At 45.8% G+C, this 27,500-nt stretch overlaps 1 long non-coding RNA gene across 1 annotated transcript; it reads left to right on the top strand.

Annotated features, from left to right (window-relative positions):
* Positions 1-803: 803 nt before the first annotated feature.
* Positions 804-27,261, top strand: LOC122465424. Its single transcript, XR_006290277.1, has 3 exons — positions 804-870; positions 17,025-17,230; positions 26,098-27,261. It is a non-coding gene; the product is annotated as an uncharacterized LOC122465424 (long non-coding RNA).
* Positions 27,262-27,500: the final 239 nt, after the last annotated feature.

Genomic DNA, 27,500 nt, shown 5'->3' with positions numbered 1-27,500 from the left:
GTGGGACCCAATTCCCCTCTTCTAGGAAATGAGTAAATTCTAATGAAGTCAATGGTAATTAGGCTAATTTTATTATCCAACAACTGGGGGCACTTTACTACAGACAGACAAACCGGAGAAAGCTCAGAGAACAGCTACAAAAATGGCCCTGGAAATCAGAGGGAATGATCTACAGCATGAGGGAAAATTAAGAGGTAACTTTGTCATTATTTATTCTAGCCAGGCAAAGGAGAATGTGGTAAACATCTACAAATATATGAAGGATCTAATCACCAAGGAGGAAGGAGAATTATTTAGGCAGGCACATGGAGGATAGGGTTGGGAATACTGTGATTGCATTAGGAAGGGGAAACTTTAAGCTTAAAATGGAGAAATGCTTGTAAGCCAGGGTCTGAATGAGCTTTCCCCATCATCTATTGATAAACTCTGGGAAAAGACCTAAGGAGAACACCATATTTACATAGACACACTTATTTCGCCTAGGTAATCAGCACAGACCTGCTATGCCAAAGTCTCAGTTTTGGCTGTTTTGGGTTAAAATTCACTTTAATCTTGGATGCAGAGGTAATGAAATGTTGTTATCTTTATTGTGTAACTAAAGGGAAACTGAGCTCTACTTAATATGCCCTGTCATAAATATAAAGGAAAGGGTAAACCCCTTTAAAATCCCTCCTGGCCAGAGGTAAATTCCTCTCACCTGTAAAGGGTTAAGAAGCTAAAGGTAACCTAGCTGGCACCTGACCAAAATGACCAATGAGGAGACAAGATACTTTCAAAAGCTGGGAGGAGGGAGAGAAAAAAGGGTCTGTGTGTCTGTCTATATTCTGTCTTTGCCAGGGATAGACCAGGAATGGAGTCTTAGAACTTTTAGTAAGTAATCTAGCTAGGTACGTGTTAGATTATCATTTCTTTAAATGGCTGAGAAAAGAATTGTGCTGAATAGAATAACTATTTCTGTCTGTGTATCTTTTTTGTAACTTAAGGTTTTGCCTAGAGGGGTTCTCTATGTTTTGAATCTAATTACCCTGTAAGGTATCTACCATCCTGATTTTACAGGGGGGATTTCTTTATTTCTATTTACTTCTATTTCTAGTAAAAGTCTTCTTGTAAGAAAACTGAATGCTTTTTTCATTGTTCTCAGATCCAAGGGTTTGGGTCTGTGGTCACCTATGCAAATTGGTGAGGCTTTTTATCCAACATTTCCCTGGAAAGGAGGGGTGCAAGTGTTGGGAGGATTGTTCATTGTTCTTAAGATCCAAGGGTCTGGGTCTGTAGTCACCTAGGCAAATTGGTGAGGCTTTTTACCAAACCTTGTCCAGAAAGTGGGGTGCAAGGTTTTGGGAAGTATTTTGGGGGGAAAGACGTGTCCAAACAGCTCCTCCCCAGTAACCAGTATTTGTTTGGTGGTGGTAGCGGCCAATCCAAGGACAAAGGGTGGAATATTTTGTACCTTGGGGAAGTTTTGACCTAAGCTGGTAAAGATAAGCTTAGGAGGTTTTTCGTGCAGGTCCCCACATCTGTACCCTAGAGTTCAGAGTGGGGGAGGAATCTTGACATGCCCTAATTGAGAAAGTCACCCTAAATGTAAACTCACTTGCTAAGCAGGGGATAACGATGCCCAGCTCAAATGAGAGAGAGGGTGTGAGCAGATGTTCTTATCTAGTGGTGTAGATTCTGTTTAAAGAGTCCTAAATGCTATTTGACCTTCCTTTTCCAGTGTTTAAAGACAGAGCTCATAAGACTCAATTAAAGTTCCTTGTTTCTGCTCATTGATCACTAGAGTTGCAATTACTATGTAGCTGGTCTAAGGTGCTCACTCTTAGACCTGGTGTGGGGATGGTGTTGCAGTGAAAGATAATGCAGAGAGATTCCCTGCTACCCAGAGAAATCACAAAGAGCTGAAATCGTGCAGATCTGGGCTCAGTGGAGGAACCTCAGAACACAGCATCACAGCTAGAGGCAGAGGCTGTGCAAGCAGTAGCAGAGATGGCAGTAAGCAGTGGCAGAGGGAATAGCAGCAATGGTATCTTTTATCACACCCATCCCCTGCCCTTTAACAGTTGGAGGTGAACACATCCCTGGATTCTGGGACTTTGCGGACCTCTGACAACCCGTTGTGAGGGGGGTGCAGTGGAGGGAGGAAAGGGAGTGGCATGTTAAAGGGACTTGAGCACTGAACTGTCACAGTGCAAGGTGGGACACTGAAGCCCATGACTACAGCCCAAGATACAGTGGGGAGTTTGTTTACTTATTGTTGCATACTTTTGAATCCTTGATGGAGTGTTTTCCCAAATGAATGCTGTGCTCTTCCTTGTAATAAAAGCTTTCTTTTTATACACCACTACCTTCTGTTGATCTACGTAGTGCTTGTGAGGGGGGAAGTATTCCCTCCTAGAGGCACCCAGAGGTGGTGTTTAGTTTTCCCAGAATTGTGGGCAGGGTGCTTGAGTCAAGTCTGTTTTATAATGTTAAGAGGAACCCCTACATATTGAATCTGGCCCTTGTTGCTGACACCACTGGGCAGCAGGGTTACACTAACAAATGTATTAGACAGCAGAATCATCTCCCAAGGGAAAAGGTCCCTTCCATTGTGTGGGATTTTAAATCTGGATCGGACAAAGTCCCAGCAAATGTCCTGTGGGGATAATCCTGCAGGGGGGCTTGGAGATCTCACATTTTTCATTCTGTAGTTTCTGTGATTTTCACACCTCGTCAGAAGTTGTAAAATCCGCTTTGTAACTGATGAGAAGGTGCAAGATTAATTGCTTTGAAAGCACAAAAGGAGCAGAAAATGCCTGAAGGCACTGGGATTGAGCATGCGGTGTAGTCCTAAAAGGCTTTAATAATTTATTACCAGCAGCTGTATAAAGTTATTTTTCCCCTCTTCCACAACTGCTCTTTAAGGACAACTGAAGGAAGCTACATTTCTACTCAAGAAGTGCAAATCAAAGCATTTGGTGAATTCTTCTAAGCAGGATCATGGTTTATTAACCAGAACACCTTGTTTGTCATGTTCAAAAAAGTAAAAGGATTTTTATTGAATGCAGGGCTTATGAAAGATGCCCTGGAAATTAAAGAATTGTGTTAACCCAGGGCCTGATTAAGGAAAGTGCTCCTGTTCAGGAAAGCCTTTAAGTACATGCTTAAATCTCAATGGGACTTAACCACATGCTTAAATTTAAGCTTGCACTTAAGTGTCTTTGCTGAAGAGGGGCCACACAGAGCGGGCATGGCATTAGTAGCATCCATACAGGCATCCTTTGTGTCATGTAGACAAATGTGTTTCAAGCCCAAGAAGGACCATTTTTTTAATTATTGTGGTGATGCCAAGGAGCCCCAGTTATGGGCCAGGAAACGATTGTGCTAGATGTCGTACAAACACACAACAAACAGATAGATCATAAGCTCTTTGGGGACAGGGACTAAGTAAGCCACTTCTATAGATGAGGCTAGTTCAGGGTCCATGGCTCACTGCGTCCCTGGCCTCTCTTGCTTTGTTATTACCTGGGCATTATTCTTAACTAGAAAAGGAGTACTTGTGGCACCTTAGAGACTAACCAATTTATTTGAGCATAAGCTTTCGTGAGCTACAGCTCAATGCATCCGATGAAGTGAGCTGTAGCTCACGAAAGCTTATGCTCAAATAAATTGGTTAGTCTCTAAGGTGCCACAAGTACTCCTTTTCTTTTTGCGAATACAGACTAACACGGCTGTTACTCTGAAACCTATTCATAACTACACTCATTCAGTCCTTGAATTCAGCATGCAGAGATTTTTAAGACTAAATTAAAATCTTGACAACAATCTGTTTTCAGCAGCTGGCCCAAACCTGGTTTAAAATATACGGCCAGATCAGCAACTGGTTTAAATCCACTTAGCTCCAGTAAAGCCAACAGAACTGAGCATCTGGCCCAGAGAGACTAATCAATACTTTAGATTGGGACTGTAGCAGCTCAGAGAAGCCAGAGATTATATGAATAATGTCTAAACCCAGACAGGACGCAAAGGAAATGACTGACTATATTTCTTGGTGGAAGGTACAGGGCGGGTGGTGGTTTTTTGTTTTTTTTTAATGAAGGAAAGATGAGACTGAGCACGTGTGAGACGGCTGATCTGCTTGTTCAGAATCATCTGGAATCTGTAGCTGTGGTGGAGAGTGTGGTCAGTTTACTATGAGTTATCGCAATTTGCCACTATGAAAAGCATCCCTGCAATCTGCCGAGATGGCTCTGTAATAAATGACTGGAGCTCGCTCAGTGGAGGGGCAAGGCCAAGCCAGATTATGCCGTTGCATGATACAAGTGAATTGGAAACTTTCCTTTCATGCACAGAAAGCTAAGGATAAATACTCCTGGGTTTTGCACCTACATACAAAACAACTTGCTAGCCCTGGTCTGCAGGACCCACAAGTCACTCAATAATTATTCACAGAATCTAGACGTAGAGAAAAAGACATTACTGGTCATCTACTGAGGATTACAGTGGACAAGAAGCTGGATACGAGTCAGCAGGGTGCCCTCGTTGCCAAGAAGGCTAATGGCATATTGGGCTGCATTAGTAGGAGCATTGCCAGCAGATCAAGGGAAGTGATTATTCCCCTCTATTCGGCACTGGTGAGGCCACATCTGGAGTACTGCGTCCAGTTTTGGGCCCTCCACTACAGCAATGATGTGGACAAATTGGAGAGAGTCCAGTGGAGGGCAGCAAAAATGATCAGGGGGCTGGGGCACATGACTTACAAAGAGAGGCTGAGGGAACTGGGCTTGTTTAGCCTGCAGAAAAGAAGAGTGAGGGGGGATTTGATAGCTGCTTTCAACTGCTTGAAGGGGGGTTCAAAAACAGATGGAGTGCGGCCGTTCTCAGTGGTGGTAGATAACAGAACAAGGAGCAATGGTCTCAAGTTGCAGTGGGGAAGGTCTAGGTTGGATATTAGGAAACACAATTTCAGTAGGAGGGTGGTGAAGCACTGGAATGGGTTACCTAGGGAGGTGGTGGAATCTCTATCCTTGGAGGTTTTTAAGCCCGGCTTTACAAAGCCCTGGCTGGGATGATTTAGTGGATGTTGGTCCTGCTTTGAGTAGGGGGTTGGACTAGATGACCTCCTGAGGTCTCTTCCAACCCCAATCTTCTATGATTCTATGATACTTCATTCCCCCTCACTGTTTTCCTTAGTCTATTGAAGTTCCTTGTTTGGTGTTAGGAGAAAGTAGCACCTTCTGATTCCTCATCATTGTCGTGTGATGGCAAATAGTCCCATTGATCTCCGTGAGACTACCTGCAAGAATGACGAGCAAGGGTTTTCAGGATCATGCCCACAAACTCTTTCCAATCTTTAAAGGTAATTATAGATTACAGGCCACTGGTGGTCTTGGCTTCATCTTCTAAATTCACTTTAGGGGAGATTTTTAAAGGTTTTCAGGTGTTCTGCTCAGCATTGCAATGCCTAAGTCTCCTTTTCAAAAGTGACATAGGCACTTAGGATCCTAAATCCTATTGGATTGGCTAAAGCTTGCTTGTTCTTCACTATTTCATGGAAGAAATTCTGGTCTATGGTGGTCAGATTGCTGGTCACATCATCAATCCATTTTACCGTTCTTGCCTGGGTCTGTTGCAGCTCTGCTTCCCAGTCTGTCCAGACTCTTCGCAGTTGCTGCTCCAACAGAGATTGCCTCCGCCAGCAAGTCATCTCCGAGCCCTTTCACACAAACCTCCAGCTGCTGCTTTAAATCCTTTCATGGAAACCCCCCAGCTCCTGTTTTAGGTCTTGTTGTAAAATCCACTGGCCATTTTCATTTCTGCAAGCACCTCTATTATTTGTTCCCTCTTGATTCAACAGGAGTACCAGCTCACAGTCTCTCCCCTTGGAAACTGCATCCAGTTCCTGACACCAATGTTGTTCCTTATTGACCTGAGCAGCTAGTCAATTTTTGAAGGCGTGGGATGTTCCATTTGAAAGCAGAAATTGAGAGAGTGTCTCTGTCTCTCTCTTCTTTTAATGGAATCTTGTTTTATTTACAAGGAATGTACAAAACCCTGCTTTATGCAATGGAGGAGGAACCAGGAACAAAAGGAACAATTTCTTAGTTTGCAGCCCCATGCCTCGTTAGCCAATACCAGCCCAAAAAGCTCTCTGTCTCTCGTTTTTTGCAGGATCACATTGCACTCATAGGCTACTGCTTTGCATTCTTGCTTTTTGCCTCTGACTCTCTCTTTTCTTGTCTGTTCTCAGATTCTGTGTTCTCTCTCACCCACACCTGGTCACAATACCCAGTGGAACCCCCCACCCACATGATGCAAATTTCTGGGCAGACTCTAATAGGCCTTGCTTTAGGCGTGATCCCTTACCTGTCTCTTACAACTGTCTTAAAAGATCAGCGCATTCACATATCAGTTTTAACTCAACCCATAGAAAGGTTTCACCTAGCTCATAATAATACCTTTATTAATCGAGGCCTTAGTGTAGCTCAAAATCATCAGCAATCAGATTGGGATAGAAAAACATCCCTTGTTAACAGAGGCACCCAAATTCATTGCCATCTCTACCCATATCTGTAATGTTCTTTCAAATCTGTGGGTAAGAAGGGCTATATGGTATCAGCCAGATCCTCACCAACTGTAAAACAGAGTAACTCTGCTGAACTACATAATTTTTTACCAGCAGAGGATGTGGTCCTATAAGTTCTCAATATCGTTACATTTTCCCTATGAAAATAAGGCTGGTGTTCAATCTTGTAACACCCTCAGATCCTGGTCGATGGCGGGCAGGATCAGACCTGGGACTTCTGGAGCTAAATGCAGGTGCCTCTACTGCGTGAGCTGTAAACCACGTGGCTGCTAGCTGAGGCTGTAGCAGACTCATTCATCTCTAAGTGGTTTCGGTGCCACTAGAGGGGACAAAACACCACACCTATGAGGTGTGCGTGGGTTACGTTTTCTTGTTGAAATACAGCCTTCGAGCTGCTCATTATGCCAAGCAAATCTCTTGTTTTCCACCAAAATAACATATTGATAATGCAAATCTTTTAGTTGACGCTTGTTCTAAGGTTCTCCTGAATTCTTTGACTTTTCCAGGCATTTTTCTCCACTACCGCTAATATCCTTCAACACATCATCTTGTGGTCTAGGCCAATCACAGGGCAAAGAAAAGGCCTTGGCATTCAATAGTTAATTGCCAGGGAGCACAAGATATTAACAGGAACAGTTGATAGTAAACATTTATCTTGGTGATTGGGAACGCTGCATTACTTGTTTCCACAGAGGGTATGGACGTCATGGTATCATCTCTCTAGCCTGCAAACAGACGCCTAATAATAGTATAAATTAAGCCCTGAAGAAGGGATCTTCTGGGTCCTAAGAGCTTGTGTATTCTACAACATTCTGGTTGAACAGGTATCTTATGTCTATATTACACTGAGTATTCCTGAAAGTCTGAATGTGACTCATTTAAATCCTTGTTGATTGAACTATGGCATGGAAAGCTCAGCTCTGCTATCTTGTTAGAAAGAAGGCATAACCCAGTTTACTTTGTTTAATCCAGTTCTCTACTAGTGTTTCTCCACTTTGTCTCCAAGATAGAAGCAGTTCCCCTCTTGAAATCTTGCTTTAACACCTTCCTTTTCTCTCCATGAAGTGTGTTGTGGTGATTTAGGAAGGACACAGTACAATACTGCCACTGGGCACCTGTGGACAGATTGTCTTCTCATACTGGCATACATTGTGATTTAATGCCAGGGAAGTCAACGAAGGCAGGTTAAGAATAAGTTAGACAACCATCTGTCAGGGATAGCCTAGGCATGCTTGATCCTACTTCAGCACAACGTGGTGGACTAGATGACTAGATGGGAAAGAAACACTTCTGTCTGCATTATTATTGATTAATTCTACCATTTTAAATCTAGTAATGGACCTGCACCACTGTTAGGATTCTTTTTGTTCCTGGTATACTAAAAAAACCCCTCCTTCTTGTCTATAACTCTGATTTCTCCATTTCGCCATAGATTTCTCCTTGTGTCCCTTTGCTTCTCTTATCAATTTTCTACAATTATTAGCTTCTGATTTATATTCATGACTGTCAACTTCCCCTCTCTTGCATTGCTATATATATATATTTTTATTTTTTTATAGCTGCCTTCACTTCCCTTCTACATCAGGCCATTTTTTTTTTTAAACCAATATGGCTTAAAAATTTATGGAGGCCATAAAGTGCATCGGAGAAGGTGAAAGCTTTCACAGCTGTTGTCAGTGCTGTTACTGCTCTGTGCATGCATCAAGGATTTCAACCCAACGCCTTTCACCAGCTCTAAATTCAAATCATTGCCATGGAAATATATCCACACTTTACTGTGGTGTGTGTGTGGGAGAGAGAATGAGACATCCTGGTAACTGGGCTTGCTGGGGAGGAGAGTTTCTCAAATGGTAGGAAAGGCAGGTAGGTTTGTCTAGTCTGCTCTGGGTAGGGATGCATATAAAGAAAGGGTATTGGTGACAGTGCGTGGGGTGGCTTTCATTCTGAGTGGCAGTTTTATTGGCTTTTAAATTATGTTGACAATGAGTCAGTGACAGATACTGTAGTTAGCAATTCACCCAACCTTGAGAATTGCACTGAAGCAGGCATGCCAATGCTGCTTCAATCCAGCCAGGCTGGTGGCTGACTTCAACTTGAATTATAAATAGCTTCCAAACGGCCAATAACAGGGCATCTCATTTAAAAAGGATCAGTTAGATCCTTAATACCGAAGTCGCTTTGGTTTCGTTTTTTATTTCTCTTTTAACTTCCTGGGACTTTCCAGTGTTTCTTTCAAAAATTTAAAAATGGGTGAAAATCAGTGCAAAAAATGAACTTCGCAGTTTTCCAGGTAAATAGTAGGGTCAGTAGTGGGGGACGAGGAGACAGAAAACAAAGCAACAAATAGGGAAAAGTAAGACTCTGTTGTTTATGAAACCATTCTCTCGAATCCTCACTGCAAAAATAAAACTTCCTTTTACAAACGGTTGTTAGTGACTTTTGCAATTACATTTGATATAAGCTGCGTAGGCTCATGGTAGTTTTTGCAGCGTGTCTTCTCCTCCTCAGAGAGGAGGGGGTGCCCAGCACCCATGTGGGGAGCAGGTTGGGAGGAGACCAGTACTCCTCTCCCTGAGGCCTGGCCCTACAGCAGTGAGCAGTCTCGGCCAGCTGCCTGCCCATCTCAAGCCTGCATTGGACAGTTGCATCAGGCACCAACCGCAGTCACATTCCCCCATGCAGGCACGCTGTGCTGGTCCCTGGGAATCTGCGAGCAAGGAGCCAGATAATCTGGATAGAAATTAGAAAAATCCAAATACTAGATTTTTCAAAAGCAGGGAATTTTTCAGAGGTTTTTGCTAAAAACTGAAAATGAAGGGCCTTATTAATACCATGTTCATATTTGTTTCAGAGTAGCAGCCGTGTTAGTCTGTATCCACAAAAAGAAAAGGAGTACTTGTGGCACCTTAGAAATTAACAACTAACAACAACATTAACAAATTTATTTGAGCATAAGCTTTCGTGAACTACAGCTGACTTCATCGGATGCACTTGGTCACTCGCAGCCAGGCGAATATTTCTATAATATCCTTCAAAATGCTTTGTTCATGTCTCTGGTCAGATAACATAAGTCTATTATTAATATTCTGGTAGTATGCAGAAGCCCCAAATGAGATTAGCGCCCATTGTGCTGGGTGCTGTACAAAAGTGTGGTAAGAGACAGACCCTGCCTGGAAGAGCTGATCATCCAAAAGGAAAAGACAAAGGGTGGGGAAAAGGAAATATCGCTATCCCCATTGTACAGCTGGGAAGATGAGGCACAGAAAGACTGACTTGTCCAAAGTCACACAAGGAGAATGTAAGGAGCAGATCAGGGACTGTCACCAGAGGTCATGAGTCCCTCCCCAGTGCTTTAACCACAAGACCTTCCATCTTCCTGACTCTTAACATTAGGTTTCCAGGATGAATACTTACAAATACAAATTTGAAATTTACTTTCTGTAAATAGGTTACAATGTTGACTTAAAATTCACTCTTTTGATGAGCATCCCAGCCAGCGTGTTCACTTCCCCCGATACTTGGTGAAAGCGAACTTGCCAGGGAGATGAATTTGTATTTTTTAAACAAATATATGGATATTCTTAGTCACTGTACACTGAGCTTCTCTAGTTGTAAAATGGGTGTAAAGATAGTTTCTCCCTTCCCATCTTTTGTACATTGCTTGTCTTCCAGGCTTAGACTGTAGCTCTGTGTACATCCTGGGCTTAACATAGCGGTCCTCCAATGCTGACTGAGACCTCTGGGCACTCACTGTAATAGACACCGTTAATAATAATAACCTACTAGTTAACCTCTTCAAAGCACTGCACAAACATTAAGTTCTAAGTCTGATTAATAAGGTCTTGCTGCCTTCTGCTCTGACTGAATTATACACATGACATAACAGAAGGCAACACTGCTCGGCCATTTTTGCTCTCTGAGGTACTTCAGTTGCTGTCTTTGGGGAATGTTGATCTATTTTTAAATTGCTTAAGGGCTAACGCTCTTCTTTTTGACAGCAAACGTCTCCAGGGAACATGCTGCGCACCGAGGAAAGAAAAGCAAAGTTGAAATGCACAGGAAACGTATTGTAGCATGTGCGCACACACCCTCTTTATCTGCCCTGCCTGGGGTAACTTTCCCTGAATCATTATTGCCCTTGGGTTCGAGGCAATTTCCTTTAATGGAAAAATATAACATTCTACCTCTATAACTCAGTAAAGGGGAAGAGAACTGGAGAAAGAGGCTTAAAGGGGAGTTTATACTGGCACTATGGACAGAACAAATGGAGTGGCAAAGTAAATCAATGGTAGGGTGACTAATCTAATTGCCTTCTATGATGAGATAACTGGTTCTGTGGATGAAGGGAAAGCAGTGGACGTGTTATTCCTCGACTTTAGCAAAGCTTTTGACACGGTCTCCCACAGTATTCTTGTCAGCAAGTTAAAGAAGTATGGGCTGGATGGATGCACTACAAGGTGGGTAGAAAGTTGGCTAGATTGTCGGGCTCAACGGGTAGTGATCAATGGCTCCATGTCTAGTTGGCAGCCGGTGTCAAGTGGAGTGCCCCAGGGGTCGGTCCTGGGGCCGGTTTTGTTCAATATCTTCACTAATGATCTGGAGGATGGTGCGGATTGCACCCTCAGCAAGTTTGCGGATGACACTAAACTGGGAGGAGTGGTAGATATGCTGGAGGGTAGGGATAGGATACAGAGGGACCTAGACAAATTGGAGGATTGGGCCAAAAGAAATCTGATGAGGTTGAACACGGACAAGTGCAGAGTCCTGCACTTAGGACGGAAGAATCCAATGCACCGCTACAGACTAGGGACCGAATGGCTCGGCAGCAGTTCTGCAGAGAAGGACCTAGGGGTGACAGTGGACGAGAAGCTGGATATGAGTCAACAGTGTGCCCTTGTTGCCAAGAAGGCCAATGGCATTTTGGGGTGTATAAGTAGGGGCATTGCCAGCAGATCGAGGGACGTGATCGTTCCCCTCTATTCGACATTGGTGAGGCCTCATCTGGAGTACTGTGTCCAGTTTTGGGCCCCACACTACAAAAAGGATGTGGAGAAATTGAAAAGAGTCAGGCAGAGGGCAACAAAAATGATTAGGGGATTGGAACACATGACTTATGAGGAGAGGCTGAGGGAACTGGGATTGTTTAGTCTATGGAAGAGAAGAATGAGGGGGGATTTGATAGCTGCTTTTAACTACCTGAAAGGTGGATCCAAAGAGGATGGATCTAGACTATTCTCAGTGATAGCAGATGACAGGACAAGGAGTAATGGTCTCAAGTTGCAGTGGGGGAGGTTTAGGTTGGATATTAGGAAAAACTTTTTCACTAGGAATGTGTTACCTAGGGAAGTGGTGGAATCCCCTTCCTTAGAAGTTTTTAAGGTCAGGCTTGACAAAGCCCTGGCTGGGATGATTTAGTTGGGATTGGTCCTGCTCTGGACAGGGGATTGGACTAGTTGGCCTCCAGAGGTCCCTTCCAACTCTGTTATTCTATGATTCTATGAATCAGGAAGCTCTCTGAGGCAGGTTATGTCACTGCACTACAGAAAAACCTGCTCCTGTTGAAGCCAGTAGCAAAGATGCCCTTGATTTTAAGGGGTGTGGGATTGAGTTGTTAGAAAACTGTATAATGAATTGTGTTAGTCTTATTTATTGAATAACATTCTATATATAATATTATAAGAAGATATGAAGAGGTTTTTAAGGACTGGCTTGACAAAGCCCTGGCTGGGATGGTTTAGTTGGGGATTGGTCTTGCTTTGAGCAGGGGATTAGACTATATGACCTCCTGAGGTCCCTTCCAAACGTGATATTCTATGAAGGAATTTTTGCTTTCGGAATGTGTGTTTGCTGATGCAGCATTTCAGAACTTAGCTGAAACAGCTTCATGAAACCTGGTTTGTGTGTCTTTGTCAAATCTTTGGTCTGTGTAAGTAGCAAAGTAAAGCAGAGTGTCATGATGGAATTGTTAACTTCATGTGCCTCCCACCCCTTCCTAACCAAACCAACCAAAAAGTAAAAACCTAAGACCACAAGAAACAGACCAGTCAGATAAGAACTGGATAGAGCCAAAGGGGTGGACAGCAGCGAATAATTGACAGAAGTAGACAGATAAATTGTTGTTCATCCTGCTAAAATGTATTGATTTAGGTTAGTTATTGTGATTTATGCATGGGAATGTTTTAATTAGGTAGGCAGACAGATGAGGTAACTTGGTAAACTGAGTCTGTGCAAAGAGGTGGAGAAGAAAAAAAGGAAAAACACAGCAGAAACCAGAGATTGGAAATGAGTCTTTCTTCTTCTCATCTTTCTTGCCTTATCTGGTTTTGCATAGCTATGGAATTCATAGCTGATAATAGCATCATCTTAAAACATACAGAATAAAGCTAAAATCAACTGTTTTTAAGCCCATCTTGTTTTTTACCCAACAGGGTCATAAGGTAGAAGATTATACAGGTCTTATGATTCACTCCTGCTCAGAACAAAGCAGTAAATACACAGTAACTGCCAGACTACAGGATACATTTCTGCACAGAGTATCTCCAAAGGAAATAAGCTCAAGCAGCTTTTGTTGTGGAGTATTAGGGTATGTCTACACTACCCGCCAGATTGGCTGGTAGCGATCGATCTATCGGGGATTTATTTATCACATCTAGTGTAGACGCGATAAATTGATCCCCGATCGCTCTGCCATCGACTCCTGTACTCCACCCGAGATGCGGAAGCGGAGTCGACAGGGAAGCGGCGGCAGTCGACTCCGCTCCGTGAGGACGCGAGATAAGTTGACCTAAGATACGTCGACTTCAGCTACGCTATTCTTGTAGCTGAAGTTGCATATCTTAGGTCAATCCCCCCCTAGTGTAGACCAGGCCTTAGAAAACAACAGAAGGAAAATATATGTATTTCAGTGAAATTGGTATATTCCCACCCCTTCTCATATAGTCCAGGTGGAGAGACTAAAACCATTGATCTAGACAGGCATTTGTATCACTCATTTTTTCCATAGGGATCATGGATTCAAGAGACAGCTGGATTGTATGCCACTTACTCCAGCACTTATCTTTTGTCTTGCAAAACTGATCTACTAATTTACCTAGCACTGTTATGGAACTGGAGCAAAACAATGCACTAAGCCAAATTTTGCCCTGCAGTTAAATTTCACCAAAGCTATAGAATCCAGGGTTTCACTGATGTAACTGAGGGCAGCATCTGGCCCTTTGTTCTTAGAAGGTAACATACAAATGGAAATCAGCTGAAATTAAAAAGCTTTTCCTAGACATGTACTATAGAGGCAACTGGTAGTGTCTGTAGTGCGAGGCCATGATCAAGTGTCTTGATGTTTTTGGTCTTTTGGCCTCGAGATGAAAACCTTGTCTGTGTCTCTTGGACTGTGAAGTAAAAATATTATCTAAGTTATAATGTTCAGCCACTAGAGTGTGACATGTGTAACATACCTTACTTCAGCTCTTAACAGCCATTCCTGGCTGTGCATTAAAGTGTCTTAAAGTGGGGACATCTCTGGTGTATCTCTCTGGGAAGGAAGCTCTGTAGCCATTCCATATGTGGTACAGAAGTGTGACCTGCTAGTAGCAACCCTGCAATCTACTGTGTACTAGGTGTCCACGACATCGTATCAGAAATAAACTAGTGCCAGAGAAGAACAGAAACAGAAGGAAAACAGCAAGAAAAGTTGGCAGGATTGATTTCATCAATGTGTCACTCTTCAGTGCCCCAGCAAACTTCAGTTTACACACCTTCAGAATGGATAGAATGGAAGCAATATTTTGCAAGATTTCACATTGCTACAAAACTCCACCAAGAAACCGGAGATATTCAGGTATCATTTTTAAGTTATGCTATGGGGAAGCAAGCAGAGTTTATCTTTATCTTTACTGAAGACCGTTGCAAAGATGACTTTGAAAGAGTTTGGGTTATGTTTGATGCATGCTTTATACCTCAGAAATGTAGTTTATGAAAGCATATTTTCACCAGATAATTCAGGAACCAAGAGAAAATGCTGAATCTTTCATAATACCTTTGCATGCACTGGCTGCAAATTGTGATTTTTTGGGGGGACTGCAAAACATGAAAATATCAGTGACAGGCTGGTTTTGAGTTAACAGGCAAGAACCTCTCACAGCAACTATAATTAATGACAGACTTAAATCTACCCACAGCTTTTCAGATAGCAAAGCAGTCTGAACTAGTCAAACAGCAGAACCAAAGGCAGGAGCAACTTGAAAACCTGAAACTAGTTTAGAAGCTATAAACAGACATATGAGCGCTAAAAATCATGAGCCTCAAGGCTTTTACGGTATGCGGATATTTCAGGCAAACTACACAGCCTTTCAGAATAAATATACAAGATGTGATAAAAATTCATAGCCCAACAGATGTATGTTTAGCCAAAGGCACGAGGTGTAATAAATGCACAGAATATGGAATATTTTGCAGCTATTTGGTATACCAAACCAGTCAGGGAGTTGAGTAATGTTACAGACAATCAAGAGCCATTGTTGCTGGGATTTATCATGTGAGATGACACAATGCCTGCCTGGAGAGTGAAACTGAATATTCACAGAAATACTATTGACTTTAAAATAGACTCATGAGCAGATGTCACAGTTCTCTCAGAAGGGACCTTCAACCTCTCCCAGAGCTGAAATCACCTGACATAGCCTTGCCTAACCCTACAGGTATTTTAAACGGCATGGGCCAGTTCACCATAGAAACAACTTACATGCTGCATGCAAAGAGGAGAAGCTTAATAGGGATGATAGTTCAAGCGAGAGGAGGGAAGCAGTGGTTTAAATTTACTTTTACATTTAGGATTTGTTGGGGGACGGCAGGGGCAAGTCCTGTGAGTACTTGCCCTGAAAGAAGGGTGATCCTTAAGAAGTCATGGAGCCTGGGAAGAATACAGGCACACAGTGGTCCCAGAAAGGTCTGTGGGAACAGCCTGTGGACAGGCTGAGGAGGCAGAAACCCAGGGTGCAAGCAGGAGGCCTGAATATGCAGACCTGAACTGCTCACAACAAAGGAACTGGAGTGGAACCCAGAGAAGAGGGAAAGCCTGGATTTCCCTACCAGGCACTGGAAAAGATGATGCAAAGTCCACGGACACCAGGGGTGGAAGAACTCTGGACTTGATCAAAGATGCAACGTGAGGCTATTGGACTTCTGTCTTGTTGGAATCTCTCTTGCCCCAGAAGTGGAGGGACTAAAAGTGGCTTGGCCAGAGGGCTGAGTCGAAGGAGGAAGCTGATGACCGCAGGGCTGGAGCATTGGTCATTGGGGGAGCATTAGATGAGGAGAGCCTGTTACACTGTGCCCAGCTATGAGGAGGCACGCCAGCAGTGAGTCCACTCTGACACCTGTCCTCCATTTTGAATCTCTTTTCGCAGACAAACACTGCGCCTGGTGCAGGGACCAGCAATAAGCACATAAGGAACGAAGAAGGTCTGCACAAAATACTGCTGCCAAAATAATTTTTCTCACCTGCTACTATGACTGTCTTCACGGCTTTTTTGAAGTCCTTCAGTGGCTCCATATTACTCTGCATATTAAGTTCAACCTTTTTTTGTCCATACCTTTATAATGATACCTTGCAGTACCTTAATCATCCATTAGATGTCTCTGTGTTCTGCATAGAGTTCCAGACAACTTGTGGTCCCTGGTAAACAAGGGAGACAAAGCTGGAGTTCAAGTTGTGTGGAAGCCTGTTTGTAGATATAATTAGTTTCCTTAATAAATGCCTTCTGTTTCAAGATGGACTGTGATTCCACATATCAAGATAGCCTTTAAGATTGTACAGTCCTTAGCTCCCTTTGACATTTCTTGGTCTGTTTTCCCCCTTCATCTCTTCTACTCTGCTAATGAGATATTACTACATCTGGCAGATATTACTAACCTCCATTTTAATCTGTTTGTTTGAGTATCCTTTATAGTTCTGAGAGTTTTGTTTTTTACTGTCCACTTGTGTCTGCAAAGAAGAAGTGGGTAGGAGGGTTTAAAAGATATTTTTGTACCCAAATCTACTTAACTGGGACTTGGTCCTGCTTTGAGCAGGGGGTTGGACTAGATGACCTTCTGGGGTCCCTTCCAACCCTGATATTCTATGATTCTATGATTCTATGATTCTACTGCTGTTTGTTGACCTGAATATCTCCAGAATTTTTGATGAGTTGAGTCAGGCATATTGATTTCTCTAGTTCCTTTTGTCAATGCTTCTCTTCTTAATAGGCAATGAGTCAGCTACTTGTTTACATGAGCAGAATGTATTGTGGCAGGGCTGGGGGGTGCAGGAAATCATGGAAACCATGTTTAAATTGAGCAATGCAGAGCATTTAGCATTAAGGTTGTTGCATCACTTTAAGAATCTTGAGACTGTTGAAATAGCTTCCATCCACTGTCCTACAGGGAAATACAAACATTAACCATTTTATTGCTGCCTCACACCCAGGTACAGGGGACAGGAAGAAAGGGAGAAACAGCTCTTCACTGCTGCTCCAGGGCTGCTGCAAAGATCCTTGCTACATTCTGCTGTCACAGAGTCCTTCAAAGAAAACGTAATTGCCCCAGGTGACTGTGGGATTCAAGTGCTGCTGAGTCCAGTGCCTCATCGGGGTGTCAGGGAAAGTTGTGCTGAAGGAAGCGTGGTCTTTTTTGGTAAGGTGTAGAAGTGAAGTCCTGCTCACTTGAGATCATTAAATAATATCCCGGGCACCAGTTCATGAGAGTGGAGGTGTTAAGCCCAGTGCTCCAGACCATTTTTAACATTCTCTGTAACCAAATTCACCCGGCAGTGTTAATTACATAAGGAGTTCATCTTCACTGCCTGACCTAAATGATTGTGTACTATTCCTGTGCAGTTAAATGCCTGTTCTGTTTCACCCCAGAGGTGGCTGCATTTCAGCAGCAAAGACAACGATAGATATCTGTGTGTCAGTTTTTACAGTATCTCATGAGACTTTGGGATGAAAGCTGCAATATAAATGCAAGCTATAATAACTAACCCCTGCAGAAAATGTGCTTTGAGAGTGTTATTCTTGTATAATACCAGGAGTAGAAAGGGCATGGCTAGCCCTCTGGTTACATTTTATATTGTTCAAAATTCAAAATACCCAAGTTCCTCTCCAAGGGTAAAATTCCTTGGGAAGGATGGCAAGGGGGAGTTGAGAGATTTAAGTGGTGCTAGGCCTTTTGAAATGGCTTTCTGCACAGGGAAAGATTTCACCCTTAGCTGTTATGTGCTTAAGATCACTTTCTCATCATATTTATAGATGAAAAATTAAGCAATTAAAATAGGTGCAGTTATGGCTTCTGCGTGTCTTCTGTTTTCTCCGGGAAACCGCCTGCCACTATTGCCAGAAGCTAAGGCAGAGCAGAAATAACTTACTCAGTGGGAACCCCTCCTCCCCAGAAGTCAGCCTTGTGAGGAGCTGCCTAGAGGAGGCACAAATTTACAATGGGAGCCATGATGCACTTCAAACAAATTGATCTTTTTAAATGGCTGGGGGAATAAAATTGCTAATTCATCCAGAACTCCAGAGAGGTTCATCATTCCAGAGAAGTAGGGGTGCAGGGAGTGATGCAGCACCCCCAGGTTTTATGGGGGGCCAATGGTCCCCAGGGTCTTGGGGGCTGGCTCTGAGCCCAGCCTGCTCCCGGCCTTCCACCTGGCCTTCCGCCCCCTGCCCTGGGCTCTGGTCCCGGCCACCGGCCCTGCTACCCAGCCGCTGGGTCCATGCGTCGCACTCCACTCCCCGTCCCAGCTGCCAGCCCCACTCCCCAGCCGCTGGGTCCACACGCCGCACTCTGCTCCCCAACTCTGCACCTGGGGCTCGGATCCCAGCCACTGGCCCTATGCCCAGGGCCCCACTCCTGGCCCCACGCCTGGGCTCTGCTCCTGGAGCCCTGGCAGGCGGCCCTGCTCCCCGGCCACTGGCCCCACTCCCGGTCATGGGGCTCTGCTCCTGGCTCTGCATGTGGGGATCCAGCTGCTGGCTCCTGCCCAGGGCTCCACTCTTGGCCCCACACTCGCCCCCAGCTGAGACCACATCCTTAGCCTCCTTACCCCTGTTCAGGTCCCCCTCTCCTGGAGACACAGCCCTGCTCCCAGCCTCAGCTAGGGCTTGGGCATGGACAGGGGTAAGGGGGCTGGCTTTCAGCACCCCCAGTACTAAAAATGCTCGAGTGCCACTGCATCATTCACCCATGTCAGATAAAGATCATAGGCTTTGCAGGCTTACCATGCACAGCTACGGACCAAAATTGCCTGCGGTCTGCTTCTTGGCAGATCTGTCTGGCCATCTACTGCTGTCACCACCATGCTGTCCGAGCCCCTTATGCCATGCATAAAGTATGTCAGACACTAGCACCTCCCACTGCATCTCTGCTACCAGGAATGTGTTAATTCATGGGAAAAAAAACAAACAAAAGTACATGTGCAAACCTTGGAGCGCAGTTCTGGAATGGCTTAAAGAAAAGCTCATTGGCTCAGTCAGAATAATATCTCCTGCTACAGTGGACTTTTGAACGGGGGTGGATCATGGGTGTTCTGTGCACCAGGCCCCACATGAACCTGATGACTAAGAGCTGCTGAGAAAACGGCCTGCCTCTACGGTGTCTGTGAGCGGCCAGGCTAGCTGCCTGATGAACTCTGAGGAAAGGCGCCTAAAACGGAGACTTTGGCAGGTGAAGGAAATGAACAGCAATATCCATGTCTATTCTTTTGTACGAGACTGTGAACTTCTTCTGGCCAAGTCTGCATGACTCTGTATGACCCGCTGGTAGACTATGAGGAGCTGAAACACCTTCTCAGAAACGTCTTCTGACTTCTTCTTAATAGCGTTCATTGTTCTTACAGTACAGCCTGAGTACTGGACAGACACATCACAAAGGAGACAGCTCAGGCCCCAGAGAGCTCACTGTCCGGGTGTCAGACAGAGATGCCGCAAGCAGACAAAACAGACAAAGGCAGCAGAGGATGAAACAAGCTTCGCAGAGAAGTGGAAGGCTTGGCTCATGGCTGGCCTAGCAATGCTTGACAAGCAAGACTGGTAGGCACTATGGCAGAGGAAACACCATGCCTCTTGACTTCTACTCTCTCAGAAACCATGCCCACAGGGAAAGAGGTCCTGTTCTATACAGGATTTTACACTGTCCTCCTCACCATGTGACACTAGGATCCCCTCAACGCCAAGTGGCAGAGGGCCCAGAGTTGCACTGTAACTCTCATTGGGCCTGACACGCTCAACACATGTTGTCAGAATATTTAGCTCGACAATGCCTTAAGGTGGTATAAAAACTGGGGACATGCTGGTCATGAATATCATTGCATGATGTATGTATGGGCTGAACGTAAAGAGTTATGTGCGTGTGCTTGAAATGTTCTTAAAAAGGTGTTGGGGGAGCTGTGACGCTCTGTACCTCGGGGGAACACCGTGCACCCCCATGTTCATCTTTATAAAATGATTGTGTGGTAGCCAATGCAAAGTTTTTCATGTTGGGTGTCTTCAGAAGGCTCATGATGCACTGAGCATGGTTGTTATAGTAACTGCTACAGTAATGTTCTAGGTTATAATTTCATGTATGTAGTTACGAGGCTGAAAATGTATCCTCATGGCTTAAAGCAAGCCCAGACAAAAACTCTCCAGAAGCAGAGGGGCAATTCACACCTCATCAGGGCAGGTATGGGACAAACCCAGCCCAGCTTCACAGGAACAAAGGGCGCTGGCCTAGGCAGCAACAAAAGAATCTGTTAGACTCTCGAGGAAGTCACCCCCCCTTCCTTTGGGCAGTTTGAGACTGCGATGAGGTAATACTCACCTGACTCTGGAAGGGGGAGGGGGCAAAGTCAAGATGGAAAAAAGGACATGATAAAAGGGAGAGACTTTTGCCATGCTCGCTCTCTCTCCCACCTACATCTACAGACACCACCAAGCGACTGAAGCGCCGATCAAAGGGGAGAGCCTGGCTGAAGAGCAAACAGCCAGCCTGTGGTGAGAAACATCTAAGTTTGTAAGGGCACTGAAAGTGTTAAGATCAGCTTAGAATGCGTTTTTCTTTCATTTCATTTGACCAAATCTGACATATGTTTTGATTTATAATCACTTAAAATCTGTTAGTTTATTCTACCTGAAGCAGTGCGTTTGGTTTGAAGTGTATCAGAGAATCCCCTTGGGATAACAAGCCTGGTACATATCAATTTCTTTGTTAAACTGATGAATTTATATAAGCTTGCAGCGTCCAGCTGGCATAACTGGACACTGCAAGACGGAGGTTCCTAGGGTTGTTTCTGGGACCGGAGATATTGACTAGTGTCATTCGGTTGCAAGTAGCTGGGAGCAGCTTACATGCCAAGGCTGTGCGTGAACAACCCAGGAGTGGGGGTTCTAGCAGATCACTGGTCTAGATAACACCGGGGAGGAACGTCACAGGGGTATTGAATAAAACAATCCTGCCCCAGACACAGGAATATGGATTTACCTGTCTGGCTGGCTTGATTACAGGCAGAGAACAATGAAAATACATTTACACACAAAGTAAACAAAGAAATTAAGCTAACAAGTAGCAGAGGAAACAGCTTGTTAAGCACAATGGGAGACACACTGAAATCTGAAATCAGGTCTTCCTGGCTCTTGAGGCAAAGACAATGGACTGTGGGAAATATAAGGGAAGCAAAAAAGATATTCTAGTTATCTATTGCTCAGGGGCTAAAGGGGGCAGCACCTTCTGATTCTGGGAACGTTGGATCCTCTGACAAGAAGGGCTAGAGATGCTGGTAGTTTGATGCTAGGGAGAACAGTGGTTAGGCCAAGACTGTCTTGGCCAAACTTTAACTTTTAGTCAGTAGGAAGCATATTGTTTTTGTTGTATTTGTAACCACTTCTGTATGTTACTCTAGCTTAAATCTATCTTGTTTATTAATAAATGTATTCTTACCTTTACTATAAACCATCTCAGTGCTGTTATATTGAAGAAAAGGGTGAGGCCTTAGCTAAGCTAACAGATGTGGGGTGGGGAGGCGGGTGCATGGTCTCTTTGGAGGCCGTGAACTTAATCATTTCTGTGAGCGTCCAGCGAGAGGGATTGGATGCTGCAGAGAGATGTCTCTGGGGCACTGACGTTCACTGATGGTTACCTGCAAGGCACAGTTCAGACTGGCAGAGTCTCAAGGAGTTTGATGGTGAAGCAGACAGACGGGTGTGGAAGGGAGCTGCAAAGTTCTCCCTAGCTGAGGCACAGAGGTAAAACAGTGGCTTATGGTTCTGGGTGCCCTGAGGAGAGTGTTTGGCTGAGTGTGTGTGTTCCCTCTGTGTGCCGCTCCCGCCCTGCACAGACAGCTGGCACGGCAGACCTCGAGCAGACCATCCAATGACCACAAGATCCATTAAAGGATGAGGGCACCTAGCCAGGTTTATTGTTGATGAAGCATGGTACTAGGTATCCAGCAGACTCTACTGGACCACTAATACGTGTATGCCTGTTACAATGGACCAACTCAGTGAATGGCGGGACTTTCCCTTCCTCCCTAGGCCAGACAAAGATACTCCCTCTGAGATGCATCTTTATACCCTGATACAAACAAGTTATCACTGCCATCACTGCCTGTAGTGGGGTGGCTGTCTCACTCCATGACAAAAAGGGCTGGAACAGGTCAGAGAGGCTGTGCAGACCAGCAGCCAAACAGCAAGGGCCTGTGGGGAGCTAATCAGGGCCAGACTGAGCCCTATATAAAGGCTGAAGCAGAGAGGAGAGGGCAGTCTGTCCCTGACTAGCAAGGGAGGAGGACTGGATCCTGAGGGTAGCACCTTGGACAGAGCAGTGCTGGGCAGGCTTGGGGGAGCGGAGGAGAGCTCTGGCCTGTTACCTGCCAGGCTGTGCCCCTGTTAAAAAGGGTTGAGAAGGTGCAAGGGCCAAAGGGGAAGTGGCCCGGGGAAGACAGATAGACAAGGGGAGAGAGGGAGGGCAGAAAGAGGCTGCCACTAGAGGTCCCTGGGTTGGGACCCAGAGTAGCGGGTAGGCCTGGGTCCCATTCAGTGTTATGACTAACATCTGTCTACCCTGAGTAGTGAGGTGCCCTCTTGTCTGTGCATCTCCATTATCCCTAGAAGGGTCCAGAACTACGGGGCTCTCAGGAGTACACAAACTTTGTCACTCCTGAGTTTCATGATGACCTTTGCTGTCAAGCAGCCATCCCCCCCAGAGGATGGAGAGGACACAGCCAGCATGGCTCAGCAGGCCCTGGAAATCCAGGCTTCCTGTGGTATCTCGCTGTGAGACATGCTACTCCTGCATGTGAAGTAGAAGGTTGTAATTAGAACTGGGCTAATAATTGATTTTTCAGTTCAGTGGTGGGTTTGAAAAAGAAAAAGAAAAAGAAAAAAAACCAACACAGTTTGGGTCAAACCAAATCGGACAATTTTTGGTGAATCAAAAAAATCCATTGGAGGTCTGGGCCAAGGTGGGGATTTGAACTGGCTTTCCCACCTCTCAGGTGCACTAACCCCTGGGCTAAAGGTTATTTTGGGAGTGTCAGAAAAACAGCACCATCACCACCGCTACTTCCTTCACCTCCTCTGCTTCTGGCTGTTTTGTAAATGGCCGAAATCATTTGGGTCAGATTTGTGACTAATTGTGTCGACTAAACGATTTGTTGGAAAAATGTTGCTATAGCTGTAATCGAATTCCAGGGCATGTTAGTTCATTCCAGTCTACTCCCCACCTTTATTATTTTGCAGTCCCATTGCAGCTGTCTTGCAAATGTCCCATGGCCCATAATGGCTCCCAGGGCACCACGGTGGGGTTCCTCTTGGCACTTGGATCTCCTTGGCTCAGCAGGACAGAATCGGGTTAGAGACAAAGCATCCTTAGCAGTAACGGCGGTTTGGAGAGCGGGTAGGAAGAAAACACTCAGCTCAGACTTGTTCCTCACTCAGTCACTGATCTGTTTCATGAGGAGAAGCATAACAGGTGCTTGAGGCTGCAGCTGAGGAGTAGATACAGGCAGGTGGCTACGGACTGAAGGAGGCAGACTGCAGGAGAAGGGAGATGAGGTCTGGAAGGTGTCGGGGCAGATGGCCCTCCTCAGCAGTGGCTAATCTGCTCCTAGGCCTGCCGGTGCCAGCACTGGAGCTGGTGGCTGAGGAGAGGGAATGTGAGAAGCAGGGTCCGGATGGCAGGCAGTGACAGCTGGAGCGTGGGCAGTGCGACTGCCAGGCTCGCTGAGTGAGGGACCTGTGTCAGCACTGCGGGGACCTGTTTCAGGTGAGCTGGAGAGTAGAGTGTGCGTGGGGGGCAGAGTGTGTGTGGGGGGCAGAGGGACCTGCCAGCTTAAGTAGGAGAGCTGTGAGTGCGTGCATGTGAGAAGGACTGGGCTTGTTCACTCAGGTACGATTCTGGGTGGGGAGCAGTGGGGGAGCACAGGGGTGGAACAGGACTCCTCTGGGCAGTGCCAGCCCTCATAACAGTGGAGTGGGAGACCCAGTTCCTCTGAACAACACCAGCTTTTGCAGGGAGTTGGGGAACCCGTTCTTCTCTGCTCAGAATAATGGGCAAAGGACCTGACTCTGGAGAGCATCAAGACTTGCAGAGGGCTCCGGGACTCTGCTTTGGAGGATCTTTACCAATGAGTTCAAGTGGCATGGACTGAATGGTGTTCCTTCACCTCCTCCCCGAAAGGGTATCACCCATGGAACTCCTCTCCTTTGCAAAGCCTCTGCTGTTGGCTAGCGCCATGGGCGGTCTTGCCCTTTCTCCCCTGGGCTGTTAACACACTGGAGACATTTTTGCTTTTTTACATTTTCTGGATATGGATTGTCAAGACGGCCCTGTGGGGTTCCATGCTCGTTGCTTCTCAGTGACCACATCAAATGGGCTCAGCCTGCAAGAAAAAGAAGGTTTCTGCTGCCAACCGCTAACCCTGCAAATTCAACACGGGCTCACAGTTGAGCTGGCTTATTTCCTCTTCGGGCATCAGCAAGTGGTAAAGATTCTGCAGGCCAAGTTTTCAGCCCAGTGGCACTGGTGCACTCCCATTGCTTTGTATGGGGGGGTTGCCCAAATGGATCTGAAGAGAGAAGACAGAGAAGAAATGCCAGTTCCCCGTCCCCAGGGCTTTGTCTAGATTTAAAAGGTTTGCCGGTACAGCTATACCAGCAAAATTTCCTGCGTCAATGCAGCTGGTCACGGATCCACAGGATCCGCTTTTATACAGTCCCTTGGAGGAACCCCTGCAGTGTGCCAGGCCCCGCAAGGGGTCCCACTGTTCCTTAAGGGGGGGCCATGCAGCCTCAGTGCTTATGACGCTGGACTCCAGCACTCCTATTTCACACCGGGAGCTCTGCCCAGCGGCTCCAGCTGAGACAGACTCCTGGTCAGAGACTTTTTGCGGTTCAAGGACCAGTGCACCTTGGCATATTTGCAGTGGCACCAGGTTACCTTTTCAAAACAGAGCCAAATTTATTAGGCAGCTGGAGCACAGCTTCAGGAAGTCCTTACGGTAGCGAGGAGAAGCAACGGTTAAGACATGGTCCACACTGGCCAAGCCAGCCCAATCATCCAGTCACACTGCTGTGGAATCTATTTCTGCTCTCTTGCCCTTTGTCAGTCCCAGGTGAGAGCCCCGTGTCTCTCCGAAGGCCAGCCTCCTGTCATCTCTTGGTCCTCTGTCGTCCTCCTCCTGCAAAGTTCACATGTCCTGTCTGCTGGAATTTCCCACTAGTAGGTGCCAGTTGTTCATTCCTTGGGGTTCCCACTGTCTTTCCGGATCCTGCATTGATATGGGGTCAGTTTCAGCTAGTCCTTCATGATCCTTTCATACTTCCCCAAAGAGTTACGTGACCCCACACCTCATATCTCCTGTTGTGCCCAAAGCTTTAGCACTTTTGCACCCATTGGGTAACAATCCCTACTCAAGTAACCCCTGCCATGCATCTTATTCATAAAATTACGGCAGATTCCCACTTTGTCAGACAGTTTATATCAGCAAAAGAGTCCTTTGGCTGGGATAGCTTGTATGGGTTTCCAGAACAAAATAAGCTGTATTGGAAAAAAACACCTCAGTGTAACTTCATCAACACAAGGGCTTTCGTGGGCACAGCTATGCCGTGGGGGTGGGGAAATCACATCCCTAACTGACCTAGCTATGCCGGAAAAAACTTAAATATAGTCTAGGCCTTAGCTACACTGCAGGGCTAACAGGAGTAAAAAAACCTCTAACAACGTAGTTTTGTCACAAAAGTCAGCAGTTCTGACTTTACGTACACCTATGTGTGTGTGTCGGGGGAGGGGGGTGGATATGTTGAGGTGGGACTGGTTTTTTGCATATTCTTTTTTCAAAGTTCTCAGGACTGAAATGGTCCCTAGGACTCATGCTGGCTCTGTGCACAGGGGTGGGTTTGACCCTCCGAGCACAGAACTCCCAACAGTAGGACTTGCAGAGTCGGTCCCCAGGTACCGAAAATCTGGTTATAGCTGCAGTATTATCAAGTCTCATGATTCTTTTTTTCCCCTCCATGTCGGGACTTCAGCTGGGGCTGAAGCCAGCTTGACTGTGATGTGGGAAGCTCCATCCCTCTCAGGAATTTCTGTGCTGTCCAGAAGAATGCCTCCTTCGATTGGCTGCCTGCCCCACTTGCCTGCCTCCTGGGGAAGAGACACCAATTAAAGCTGCTGCAGGAATTAAGCCAAGGTCTCTCCACCCTCTCTCCCCCCCCCTCCACCCTCAGGACCCGACACTGTTCTCATAGCAGGAAGGAGGGAGCAGAAAGAGCCCCCCCACCCCCCAAGCAGCTCAGAGCAACTCCACTCCCTCCTCCCTTCCCGTGAGCAACAGGATGGTTCCTCTGCTACTTCCTTCCCCCCTACAGTACCTGGCCTGGAAAGGGGAGGAGAGGAGGGTGAAGAGCCACAGGATCTCCCCCCTCCCCCAGCCTGGAAGAGGCAGAGGGGACCCTACAGCAGCCCTCTAGGCTTGGGAGAGGGAGGTGAACAACTGGAGGTGAGGCTAGGTGTGGGAAGGGGGCCTGAACTGATGTGTGGGCAGAATTGCCATGGAGGCTGGATGGGCCCCGGGGGCAGAACTGGTGCAAGCACCAGGAGCAGAGGATTAATTTAGAGATTAATGGGGTAGCATTAGTTGCTGGGCAGATGTGGCAGGGTGAGAACATCTGTAAGGGGATCCAAACTGACCTTACCCACTAAAGCCGGGAGAATTGGCAACACTAATTGTCTCACGTGCCCTAGGGACGGGGGAGGGGTGTTCAGCAATCACAAGACCAAAGAAACACAATATAAGCTTCATTAAAAAGATCTTATGATTTTTGGAGGTCCTGACTCATGGTTTCTGAACCTTTGAGGTTGCCAGTACTATATCTGGGGACTGATAGGAGGTTTAATTTTACTATCATGTGGAAGTGTGATGTTAATCTACGTGCTCTGTTTATACTGACTGGATCTTTTGGGTATGTAACAAACAGGCCTGGAAACGGCAAGCTCAGGACAAAATGCACTTGGCTCATTGTACGTAAGAAACATTCTGCTGCAGTTTCTACAAGTCTGTAACAGGGGGCAGCTGCCTCCCATGTGTCCCCTCATGGCCAGGGATGGCTCTGTTTTGAAACCAATCCTCAGGGTCCCAAAATAAAGTCCATCACAGCAACATGCTCAACAGTGATGTCTTCTATCACACCTGGAGCTCTTCTGTCCCTGGCTGCTACCACTCCCAGTTCTTTCTAGCTGGAGCTCAGTCTTCTGGTTTCCAGGCACCAACCATTCTCCCAATCAGGGTTTCCTGAAGCCTTTTGCTCCTTCTCTTTGCCACAGATTCCTCTACCTTGTTCCTGTTCCCCTCTGGCTCTTTATAAGGAATATCTGTCCTCTATCCTATCAAGGCTGCTAATAAGGCACAGCTGGGCTGGTGCAGTTCCCTCTT

The sequence above is a fragment of the Chelonia mydas genome, chromosome 4, assembly GCF_015237465.2.
Source record: "Chelonia mydas isolate rCheMyd1 chromosome 4, rCheMyd1.pri.v2, whole genome shotgun sequence".
Lineage (NCBI taxonomy): Eukaryota > Metazoa > Chordata > Testudines > Cheloniidae > Chelonia > Chelonia mydas.
The sequence above is the reverse complement of the archived record's forward strand: the minus strand, read 5'-3'. Positions and strand labels throughout refer to the sequence as shown.